The following is a 12658-nucleotide window of genomic DNA, read 5'->3' as shown; positions in this document are numbered from 1 at the left end:
ATCCATTTTTTTAGTTTATTTATTTATTTTTACTTTTTGGATTTTTTGATTATTTATTACCATACACCTAGATCACAGATATTTTCTTCAATTGATAATTTAACTTTAGATTTACTTTTCCATAATTAAGCCTTTGATTTGGCCTTTAATTGGTCTACCTATAGTGTAAAGTAGAAATCTAGATTTAATTTTCTCTATATAGTAAGATATTTTTCCCTGTAGTATCATGAAAAATATGTTTTTCTCCATGACTTTATGATATTATCTTTCCCCACCTTATTGAGATACAATTGGCATATAACATATAAACAACATGATGATTTGCTATACTTATGTATATGTAAATAAATAATGTTGCCCACTGTGATGTTCAGTTCAGTTCAGCCGCTCAGTCGTGTCCAAATCTTTGTGACCCCATGAATCGCAGCACTCCAGGGCTCCCTGTCCATCACCAACTTCCGGAGTTCACTCAAACTTATGTCCATTGAGTCGGTGATGCTATCCAGCCATCTCATCCTCTGTCGACCCCTGCTCCTCCTGCCCCTAATCTCTCCCAGCATCAGGGTCTTTTCCAATGAGTCAACTCTTCCCATGAGGTGGCCAAAGTATTGGAGTTTCAGCTTCAGCATCAGTCTTTCCAATGAACACCCAGGACTGATCTCCTTTAGGATGGACTGGTTGGATCTCCTTGCAGTCCAAGGGACTCTCAAGAGTCTTCTCCAACACCACAGTTCAAAGGCATCAATTATTCGGTGCTCAGCTTTCTTCACAGTCCAACTCTCACATCCATACATGACTACTGGAAAAACCATAAGATGGTAAAGTGTCTGCCTACAATGTGAGAGACCCAGGCTCAATCCCTGCATTGGGAAGATCTCCTGGAGAAGGAAATGGCAACCCACTCCAGTATTCTTGCCTGGAAAATCCCATGGATAGAGGGGCCTAGTAGGCTACAGTCCATGGGGTTGCAAAGAGTCTGAACACGACTGAGCGACTGTGGTGTTAAGTTGGTGCAAAAGTAATCCTGGTTTTTGCATCCACCGCATTCAATTTTGTTGTTGAAATTTGATATTGGAATACAGTAAATATGATTATGCTATAAATCATTTTAATGTGAATTTCTCACTTTATGTTTTTTGCTAATGAATCATTATTTGTTGTTTATTTTGTTTTTTTTTTAGACTATGGAAATGATATTAGACAAAAAGCATATTCAAGCAATTGTCTTATTCCAGTTCAAAATGGGTCATAAAACAGTGGAGACAACTTACAACATCAGCAGCACATTTGACCTAGGAACCAATGTACATACAGTGCAGTGGTGGTTCAAGAAGTTTTGCAAAGGAGATGAGAGCCTTGACGATGAGGAGCATAGTGGCCAGTCATCAGAAATTGACAACGACTACTGGGAACCATCATCGAAGCTGATCCTCATATAGCTATATAAGAAGTTGCTGGAGAATTCAATATTGACCATTCTATGGTCATTGGCATTTGAAACAAATTGGAAAGGTGAGAAGCTTGATAAGTGGGTACTTCATGAACTGACTGCAAATAAAAAAAAATTGGTATTTTGAAGTGTTGCCTTCTCTTATTCTGTGCAACAGCAATGAATAATTTCTCAATCAGATTGTGATGTTTGATGAAAAGTAGATTTTATATGACCACCAGTGGCAACCAGCTCATTGATTGGACCAAGAAGAACCTCCAAATCACTTCCCAAAGCCAAACTTGCACCCAAAAAAAAAAAAAAAAAAGGTCATGGTCACTCTTTTGTGGTCTGCTGCCTGTCTGATCCACTACAGCTTTCTGAATCCTGGTGAAACCATTATGTCTGAGAAGTATGCTCAGCAAACTGATGAGATGCACCAAAAACTGCAACACCGGAAGCCAGCATTGGTCAACAGAAAGAGCTCAGTCGTTCTCCACAACAATGCCCAACCACACGTTGCACAACCAAAGCTTCAAAAGTTGAACCAATTGGACGACAGGATTTTGCCTCATCGTCTAGATTCACCTGACCTCTCTCACCCAGTGACTACCACTTTTCCAAGCATCTAAACAACTTTTGGGATAGAAAGCACTTTCACAACCTGCAGGATGAAGAAAATGCTTTCCAGGAGATCGTTGAATCCCAAAGCACAGATTTTTATGCTACAGGAATAATCAAGCTTATTCTTTGTTGGCAAAATGTGTTGACTATAATAGGTCCTATGTTGGTTAATAAAGATGTGCTTGAGCCTCATGATATTGGTTTAAAATTCAGTCCAAAACCCCAGTTATGTTTCCACCAACCAAATAGTTCTATAAGTAGCCATTGCAGTTATTGACCTACAAATACACCTGAAAGGAGCTCAGGATGAGCATTCTGTGCTTTAGATATATGGGACCCTGGATAGTTAAGATTGTATCTAAGGAAGAATCTCAGTGACCTCAGATACTTGAATCTTCTCATACATCAGATCAGATCAGATCAGTTGCTCAGTGGTGTCTGACTCTTTGTGACCCCATGAATAGCAGCATGCCAGGCCTCCCTGTCCATCACCAACTCCCGGAGTTCACTCAGACTCACGTCCATCGAGTCAGTGATGCCATCCAGCTATCTCATTCTCTGTTGTCCCCTTCTCCTCTTGCCCCCAATCCCTCCCAGCATCAGAGTCTTTTCCAGTGAGTCAACTTTTTGCATAAGGTGGCCAAAGTACTGGAGTTTCAGCTTCAGCATCATTCCTTCTAAATAAATCCCAGGGCTGATCTCCTTCAGAATGGACTGATTGGATCTCCTTGCAGTCCAAGGGACTCTCAAAAGTCTTCTCCAACACCACAGTTCAAAAGCATCAATTCTTCGGCGCTCAGCCTTCTTCACAGTCCAACTCTCACATCCATACATGACCACAGGAAAAACCATAGCCTTGACTAGACGAACCTTTGTTGGCAAAGTAATGTCTCTGCTTTTGAATATGCTATCTAGGTTGGTCATAACTTTCCTTCCAAGGAGTAAGCGTCTTTTAGATAAGTACTAAAATCTTTAACCTTAAGATATCTCTTTTTTTTTTTTTTTTTTTTGTTTATGATTAGCATTAGTCCTTTACCAATAAGTATGCTTGACTACATGTATTTCCTCGCCCCCTCAAATATATATATATATATATATAATATTTATAATATATATATATGCATTGTTTTCAGTGGCTGAGTCATGTCAGACTCTTTGTGATGCCATGAACTACAGCACTTCAGTCTTCCCTGTCCTACACTCTCTCCCAGAGTTTGCTCAAACTCATCCATTGAATCAGTGATACTCTCCAATTTCTCATCTTCTGCCATCCCCTTCTCCTCTTGCCCTCAACCTTTTGCAACATCACAGTTTTTTTCAATGACTTGGCTCCTCACATTGTGTGTACAAAATATCGGAACTTCAGCTTCAGCATCAGTCCTTCCATTGAATATTCAGGGGTGATTTCCTTTATGATTTACTGATTTGATCTCCTTTCTGTCCAAGGGACCCTCAAGAGTCTATATATGCATGCATATAATACACACACACACACATATATATGTATATGTATATATATGTGTGTGTATATATATATATATATATATATATACACACACATACACACACTATCTCTTCCCCTGCCTCTTTGGAATGGTTCCTCAGAGTTATCTGAGAGGCTGTCTCCTGGGCTATAATCTGCTATAAGGCACTGAATAAAACTCAACTCGTAGCTCTAATGTGCATGTTTTTAGTTGAAATATATTGTGAAATGATTAACAGAATAAGGTTAGTTAACACTTGACATTACCTGTGTTTGTGTGTGTGTGTGCGTGTGTGTGGTGAGAACATTTAAGATTTACTCTCTTAGCAACTTTCAAATGTATAATACAATACTGTTAACTATAGCCACCATGCTGGGTATTAGATCCCCAAAAGTTACTTATAATAGATTTTGTGCTCTTGTACCTATCCCCAGCTCTTGGCAACCACCATCCTATGTTCTGTTTCTCTGAGTTTGTTTGTATATTCCACATATAAGTGAGATCAAGTGATGTTTATCTTTCTTTATCTGACTTTTCTTAGCATTATGCCCTCAAAGTCCATCCATATTGTTGCAGATGGCAGAATCTCCTTCTTTTTTATAACCAAATAATATTCTATTTTATCTTCTGACAAGACATTTTGGTTAATTGATATAATAAATATGGGAATGCATATATCTTTCTGAGATAGTAATTTTCTTTCTTTTAGATAAATACCCACAAGTGGAATTGCTAGATCATAGGGTAGTTTTACTTTTAGTTTCATAACCGCTATACTGTTTTGTATAGTAGTTCCATCAATTTATATTCCTAGCACAGTACATAGGGGTTTCCTTTTCTCCAAACTCTCTCCAACATTTGTTATTTCTTGTTTTTTGATAGAATCCAGTTTAACACTTATAAGGTGATATTTCTTTATAGTTTTCATTTACATTTCTCTGGTTATTAGTGATGTTCAATATTGTATTATGTTCTTGTTGCTATTTGCATGTCTTCTTTATTAAATGTCCAGGTTGTCAGCTAATTTTTTTTAACCAGAATATTTGGTTTTTGCTATTAAGTTTTATGAGTTCCTTAAATATTTTTAAGCTTTAACCCCTTAAGTGATGGATGGTTTGCAAAAAAAGTAGGTCCCCCTATTTTTTCAATTGCTTCTTCATTCTGTTGATTGTTTGTTTTGCTTTGCAGAAGCTTTAAAATTTGATGTAGTCCCACAGGTTGATTTTTACTTTTGTTGCTTTTATTTTTACTTTTGTTGCTTATGCTTTGTTATTATGCACAAATAATCTTATTTTGTTATATGTGCAAATAATCATATTTCCTTTATTTTCCTTTGTGAGTTTTACAGTTTCAGGTTTTAATGGTTAAGTCTTTAATCTGTTTCAAGGTATTTTTGTTATTGGTGTAAGATAGGGGTCTTATTTTACATTTGAATATCCAGTTATCCCAACATCATTTATTAATGACTACCTTTTCCACATTGGGTCTTCTTGGCTCTTTTTTTTTTTTTTATCAACTATCAATTGATTTAATATGTGTGGGTTTATTTCTGAGGTTTTTTATTCTATTCTATTCATCCATATATCTGTTTTTAATGCCAGTAAATACTCTTTCTGTTACTATAGTTTTATAATACAGTTCAAAATCTGAATGTTTGATGTCTCTGGCTTTGTTCTTCTCTCAGGATTTCTTTGGCTCTTTGGAGTCTGTTGTGGTTCTATACAAATTTTAGTGTTTATTTTCCTATGTCTGTGAGAAATTTCAATGGAATTTTAATAGGGATACATTTAAATCTATAGTTGACTTTGGATAGTATGGACATTTTAATAATATTCATTACTTTGATTGTGTTGGCATCTTACTGAGTATCAAGTATCCATATATACATCATCTCTTTATCCCATTTATTTATTTACCTATTTCTTACTGGCACTATATCTAGCTTTAGACTAAACTTCTTTACTATATATTCTAACTGGTTGGATGAGTCACATATCTTTGTTTTTATCAAAATTGCCTAATGCATATGTGAACACTTATATTCAATATGAATATTAGAATTAGTTTACTGAGTTATAAGGACATAGTCCAACTTTAATTAGAGTAGTATTGAATTTGTAGATTTGGAAAAAATGTTATATGCTTCCATATATGCATAGAACATTTTCCCACATATTTAAATCCTATTTTGTGTCTTTTAATAGAATATATAAATTTTTTCCAGAAAGTTCTTATACATCTTTTGAGTGAATTGATTCCCAAATATGTAATCATTTTGTTAATAATGAGACTGATGCTGTATTTTCCATTTTATTTTCCAGTTTGGGCTCAAATAGTGCTTCCTTGACAAAAGAGAAGAGAGACACATACAGAAGGATAGGAGAGGCAGAGACACCCCTTACCCAGTACCCCACTTCAGATATGGTGACCACACAATTGGGAGAAACCCCTAAAATACAGAATTCTCCCATGAAAAGCTAAGGGATTGTACCCACATCAGGCACCCTGACTCTGGAGACTGGCACAGTGTGACAAGCTCTGAAAACCTCTTCTTTTGAAAATCAACAGGGATTAAAGTCAGGAGAATTACAGAAATGTAGGGAACAGAAAGCTTGCTTAAAGGGTCAAGAGCAAACCTGCTTGCCCTGAGGTCCAGTGCAAAAGCAACAAATTTAAAAGCACCTAGAGAGAAGGCAATGGCACCCCACTCCAGTACTCTTGCCTGGCCAATCCCATGGATGGAGGAGCCTGGTGGGCTGCAGTCCATGGGGTCGCTAGGAGTCGGACGCGACAGAGCGACTTCACTTTCACTTTTCACTTGCATGCATTGGAGAAGGAAATGGCAACCCACTCAAGTGTTCTTGCCTGGAGAATCCCAGGGACGGGGCAGCCTGTTGGGCTGCCGTCTATGGGGTCACGCAGAGTCAGACACGACTGAAGCGACTTAGTAGACCATAAGTGAAGAAGACCTACTTAACCAATTTTAAATAATTTTCCCGAGGCGGAAATCTGCAGCATCTTTATGTAAGGATAGGAGAGCTGACAGACACCACTAGTGCAAATCTCAAACCCTAACTTGCTAGTGATGGAACTGACAGGCACCATTTTGGGTGCCCCCTGTCTAGTCTGCTAGCACTGGAGGGTGGAGTAACAGGACTGGGTGAATGCTCTGCCTACTAGCCTACCCTGCATAGCCCCCAAGCTGCAACCAGGCCAGGAGAGCTCCCCAAGCTCCTTTCTCCTAGTGCAGCAGCTGAGTTGCATCTGGGCCAGTCACCTTGAGCCCCACCCAGTTTGCACAGAGACTGAACTGTAGCTGGGTTGGGTGAGCAACACGAGCCCTATACTGTTCCCTCAACACACATGCACAGCAGCAACTGGGAGCTCACAGTCCCCATGAAGGATGCTTATAAAGTGCCTGGCTTTGGTGGCCATAGGACACTGCACATCTGGGCCACGTGGAACAGTTTCTACACTAGACCACTCTTTCAGGATTGACTAAGGTAGGCATTTTGCCCAATACACATAAAAAACACAGAAAGACAGGTAAAATGAGGAGACAGAGAAATATGTTCCAAAGCAAAAAATGAGGCAAATCAGAAAAAGACCATAATGAAACAAAGATTATAACAAACAAGTAACCTACCTGATAAAGAGTTCAAAAGTTGTGGTCTTAAAAATGCTCGCTGATCTTGAGAGAGGAACGGGTGAACACAGTGAGAACTTCAAAAAAGAGAGAAAATATCAGAAGGTATCAAACAAGTTATAACTAAAGTTAAACAAGCCCAATAGGAGTTTCATAACAGAATGGATGAAATAGAGGCATGAATCAGCAAACTGAAAGACAAAGCAATTAGAAAACTCCAGGCTTGCTAAGTGGCTTCAGCCATGTTCCACTCTTGTGACCCTATAGACTGTAGCCTTCCAGGCTACTCTGTCTATGGAATTCTCCAGCAAGAATGCTGGAGTGGATTATCATGCCCTCCTCCACAGGATCTTCCTGACCCAGGGATCGAACACATGATTCTCTGGGTCGTGCATTGCAGGTGGATTATTTACCACTGAGACACAGGGAAGCCCCCCAAAACCCCGGACAGAGTAACAAAATAATAAAAAAAAAAAGAACTAAAAGAAGCAAGAAAAACCTTAGGAGACCTTTGGGAGAACATCAAGTGGAATTACGTTTGGGTTATATGGGTCACAGAAGGAAATGAGAGAAAGAGCCAGAAAATTGGATAACTTACCATCTAAAAACATGCTTCTTTCTTAGCACTGTCTGTATGCATAAGTATCCTTCTCATGTACCAGTTGAATATATTTGATGATGGCAATGATTATCATTATTATTATTAATGATTCATTTTATTATTTTCTTCTTTTTGCTATCTTTGGGCTTAGTTTGTTCTGCCTTTACTGATTCCTTTACATGCCAAATCAAGCTGCTTATTTTTTACCTTTCTTTCTTTAAATGTAGGTGTCTATTGCTAGAAACTTTGGAGTCTGGACACATGGCTGCTGCAGGATCTGCAGTGCAGTCCATAATTGGATGGCCTGTTACTAAGGTCTAAGGTGGGTGTGGATTTTGTCTGGCCCATTAGAACTGGACATGGAACAACAGACTGGTTACAGATAGGGAAACAAGTACATCAAGGCTGTATATTGTCACCCTGCTTATTTAACTTATATGCAGAGTACATCATGAGAAATGCTGGGCTGGATGAGGCAAAAGTTGGAATCAAGATTGCCGGAAGAAATATCAATAACCTCAGATATGCAGATGACACCACCCTTATGGCAGAAAGCAAAGCAGAACTAATGAGCCTCTTAATGAAAGTGCAAGAGGAGAGTGAAAAAGTTGCCTTAAAACTCAACATTCAGAAAACTAAGATCATGGCATCTGATCCCATCACTTCATGGCAAATAGATGGGAAAACAGCAGAAACAGTGACAGACTTAATTTTGGGGGGCTCTAAAATCACTGCAGCTGGTGATTGCAGCCATGAAATTAAATGGCACTTGCTCCTTGGAAGAAAAGCTATGACCAATCTAGACAGCTTTTTATTTTTTTATTTATTTATTTTATTTTATATTTTAACTTTACAATACTGTATTGGTTTTGCCATATATCAAAATGAAACCGCCACATGTATACATGTGGTCCCCATCCTGAACCCTCCTCCCTCCTCCCTCCCCATACCATTCCTCTGGGTCATCCCAGTGCACCAGCCCCAAGCATCCAGTATCGGGCATCAAACCTGGACTGGCGACTCGTTTCATATATGATATTATACATGTTTCAATGCCATTCTCCCAAATCATCCCACCCTCTCCCTCTCCAACAGAGTCTAAAAGACTGTTCTATACATTAGTGTCTCTTTTGCTGTCTCGTACACAGGGTTATTGTTAACATCTTTCTAAATTCCATATATATGCGTTAGTATACTGTATTGGTGTTTTTCTTTCTGGCTTACTTCACTCTGTATAATAGGCTCCAGTTTCATCAACCTCATTAGAACTGAGTCAAATGTATTCTTTTTAATGGCTGAGTAATTCTCCATTGTGTATATGTGTACCCCAATGTTCATCGCAGCACTGTTTATAATAGCCAGGACATGGAAGCAACCTAGATGTCCATCAGCAGATGAATGGATAAGAAAGCTAGATAGCTTTTTAAAAAGCAGAGACATTACTTTGCCAACAAAGTTCCGTCTAGTCAAAGCTTCGGTTTTTCCAGTAGTCATATATGGATGTGAGAGTTGGACTATAAAGAAAGCTGAGCCCTGAAGAATTGATGCTTTTGAACTGTGGTGTTGGAGAAGACTCTTGAGAGTCCCTTGGACTGCAAGGAAATCCAACCAATCCATCCTAAAGGAAATCAGTTCTGAATATTCATTGGAGGACTGATGCTGAAGCTGGACCTCCAATACTTTGGCCACCTGATGTGAAGAACTGATTCTTTGGAAAAGACTCTGATGCTGCGAAAGATTGAAGGTGGGAGAAGGGGACGACAGACGATGAGATGGTTGGATGGCATCACCGACTCAATGGACATGAGTTTGAGTAAGCTCCGGGAGTTGGTGATGGACAGGAAGGCCTGGCGTGCTGCAGTCCATGGGGTTGCAAAGAGTCGGCTACAACTCAGCGACTGAACTGGTGAATAAAACTGCCTTTAGGATCTTGGTCTGTTGGGCTGGCACTGAGATGAGAGTTTGCTTCAGGATCTTGGATGATGGTCTGTTATCTTGTATGATATCTGTTATCTCAAATGTGGAGTGGTGTGACTCCTTCTAAGTCCCTGGAAAGGCTTTGATAGGTCACTGATCAATTCCTTGTGTGAGTAGGATTGATCTTGGATCATAGCTGAGAGGTGCTAGAAATAATCTCTGCTTCCGGGTTCACAGAGGAACTGTGACCAGGGGCCCAGGTGGGAATTATTCTTTCCAGGTCCTTCAAACAATGATGCTGGTGACAGAACCAAGGCCAAATAGATCTGTAGCCAATAGTGGGGCAGAGCTGTTTCTGGGTCTTTTGGGGGACATGATCAGTTAGTCTATCACAGTGGCATAGACCTGCCTCCTGAATACTGCCTTACTGGTCATGGGCTCCACCTGGATTTCACAATCTCCTCCCTCAATCCCAAAGCACCACAAAACACTTCTATCTGTGAGTTGCTAAAAAATTACTTTTGCTAAAGGGACTATGTTGGTGGAACTTCCTATTGTTTCATCTTCCTGACATCCTGCCATATTTTCTTATATTATATTTGTAAAGTTTTTATATTTGTTAAGTTTTGCCCTCACAAAACAGGTTATGAATAGTATACATTTTTTTCTTAAATGTTGGATAAAATTTAGCATTAAAGTCATCTCAGTTTGCAGCCTTCTTTGAGGAGAGGTTTTTTAAATTATATATTTAACTTCTTAAATAGGCAAAAGATTTATCAAGATTCTCTTTCAAATTTTTTTAAACACTCTGTTTAAAAAATTTTAAGCAATTAAAACAAATTTTTGTGGCTGGAATGTTTCTCAGTTGTGATGCTATAAAGTGTTCTGCACAGATTATATCATATAACAGCAAAGGACAGTCACTCATTTTCATTTAGACTTCATATCTGCAAAAACTTCACAAGACAGGATTGTGATGAGAAGAGGACATGGTTCCCAAAAACTGTCCCTTTTCCAAGCATGGTCTGCTGTGCGTGAGTCCTTCTGCCTCTGAAAAAGGACTGCAATCAGAGCTTGGCTGACTTTTCTGACTTATTGTTCCTCATAAGGGCTCCTTATTGTGATCATTTTGTTTGTTGGTTGGTTTTTTAATTTTACTTTTATAGAGAATTTGTCCATTTTATCCAAGTTATTAAATCTACTGACTTAAAGTTGTTGATAACATTCTATCATTACTCTATTTTGGTATATAAGATCTATAGTACTGTGTCTATGATGTTAATAGTTTCTGATGTTTACTTATTGATGGTTTCTGTTTTCTCTTTTTTATACTTCACCAGTCTTCCTATGACTTTAGTAGTTTTTAAAACTTTAAAAAAATCAACCTTTCCATTTTATTTTTGTTTTCTCCATTGCTTGACTGTTATTTCATTGTGTTCCAATTTTAATTCTATTTTATTTACTTTCATTTTAACTTGTTCATGTTTTTCTCTCCCTTAAGACTGAAAACTAGATAACTAATTATCTAATTTTTTTTTTCTTAGCACTATCTGCATATTTATGTATTCCTCTGAAGTGAGCGACTTCACTTTCACTTTTCACTTTCATGCATTGGAGGAGGAAATGGCAACCCACTCCAGTGTTCTTGCCTGGAGAATCCCAGGGACGGCAGGGCCTGGTGGGCTGCCATCTATGGGGTCGCACAGAGTCAGACACGACTGAAGCAACTTAGCAGCAGCATCAGCTGAAGTGCCAATCAAACACATTTGATGACTCAGAAGTTTTTTCCTTTTGGTACTAGAATTTATTTTTTATTCTCCTTAGAAGTCTCATTTGTCTTTTGCAATCTCTTCAACTTATTGTATTATGTATCTTATTAAACATATGTATGACTATAGTAATGTCTTTTCTGATACCAATGAATGGCTCACTATAGGTCCACTTCTATTAGAATTTTGGAAATTGTGAATACAATTTCATACTTCTTTGCATATCTTTTTAAAAATTGTATTCTGCACATTGTAACTAAGAACAAATAAACTAAACAGTGACTCCAGAAGCAAAATATTATCGCAACACCCTCAATCTTAAAAGTGTAAGCCATTTCTCTTCTGTGGCATTATACTGAGTTTTTCAGTTTCTTCCAAGAATTAATTTCACCTGGGGTTCAGCCACACCTTTAATTAGATTTAGTTTGTCAAAACAGTGCCAGATCTCTTTTGTTGACATAACTGTGGCTTTGATTGTTCTGATGTCAGAATTTGAGCTAATAATACTGTAGGACCGCTGTTTTTGGTGCTTTGGGTTCACCACTAAACTAAAGCAGTACTCTGAAATCCAAGCCCCAGATGTTACAACATGGGGTTGTATAAATATTCATTTTTACAGAATTTCCTCAAATGCCTTTCTTTCACCAAATAGCTGGGAGTGAAAGAGTGAATGGAAGAAACATGGACTTTGAAATGATTAGTCTTGCATTTGGTACTGTCTCACTTTCCAATCTATTATACCTGACAACAGTACTGACAAAGTTCTGATTCCTCTTAGTCTGGGTTGGTGTCCAGACCAGGTGCTTATTTTTGATATGAAAGCTACCATATTATTCTCTATTCATTGAGGAATATCTCTTTCTTCGTTGCATTCAGTTCTTCAAGAGTTTCTTGAATGCACAACTCTTTGATATTCCATATTAATGTAGGATTTTTAATCCATTGATCTTTCCCCTTGTTGTTTTCACAGGAGCAAAAACAACCTGCCCACTTCTTCAGACGGCAGTGGGATTCTCGTTACACTGAAGAATTTTATGCAGGTAAGCAACATGTTTACCTTGATATGTGTAAAATGGATGAAAGGAGGGAAGGAAGCTGGCAGAAAGAAATGTTAGGAGAGATGTGTTAGCTGTGGAGAGAAATTATTTTAGCTTAGACTTCGGTGGTATCAGATATAAAGTACTGGAT

The sequence above is a fragment of the Bubalus bubalis genome, chromosome 1 (genome assembly GCF_019923935.1).
Source record: "Bubalus bubalis isolate 160015118507 breed Murrah chromosome 1, NDDB_SH_1, whole genome shotgun sequence".
NCBI lineage: Eukaryota > Metazoa > Chordata > Mammalia > Artiodactyla > Bovidae > Bubalus > Bubalus bubalis.
This window is presented reverse-complemented; position numbering follows the sequence as displayed.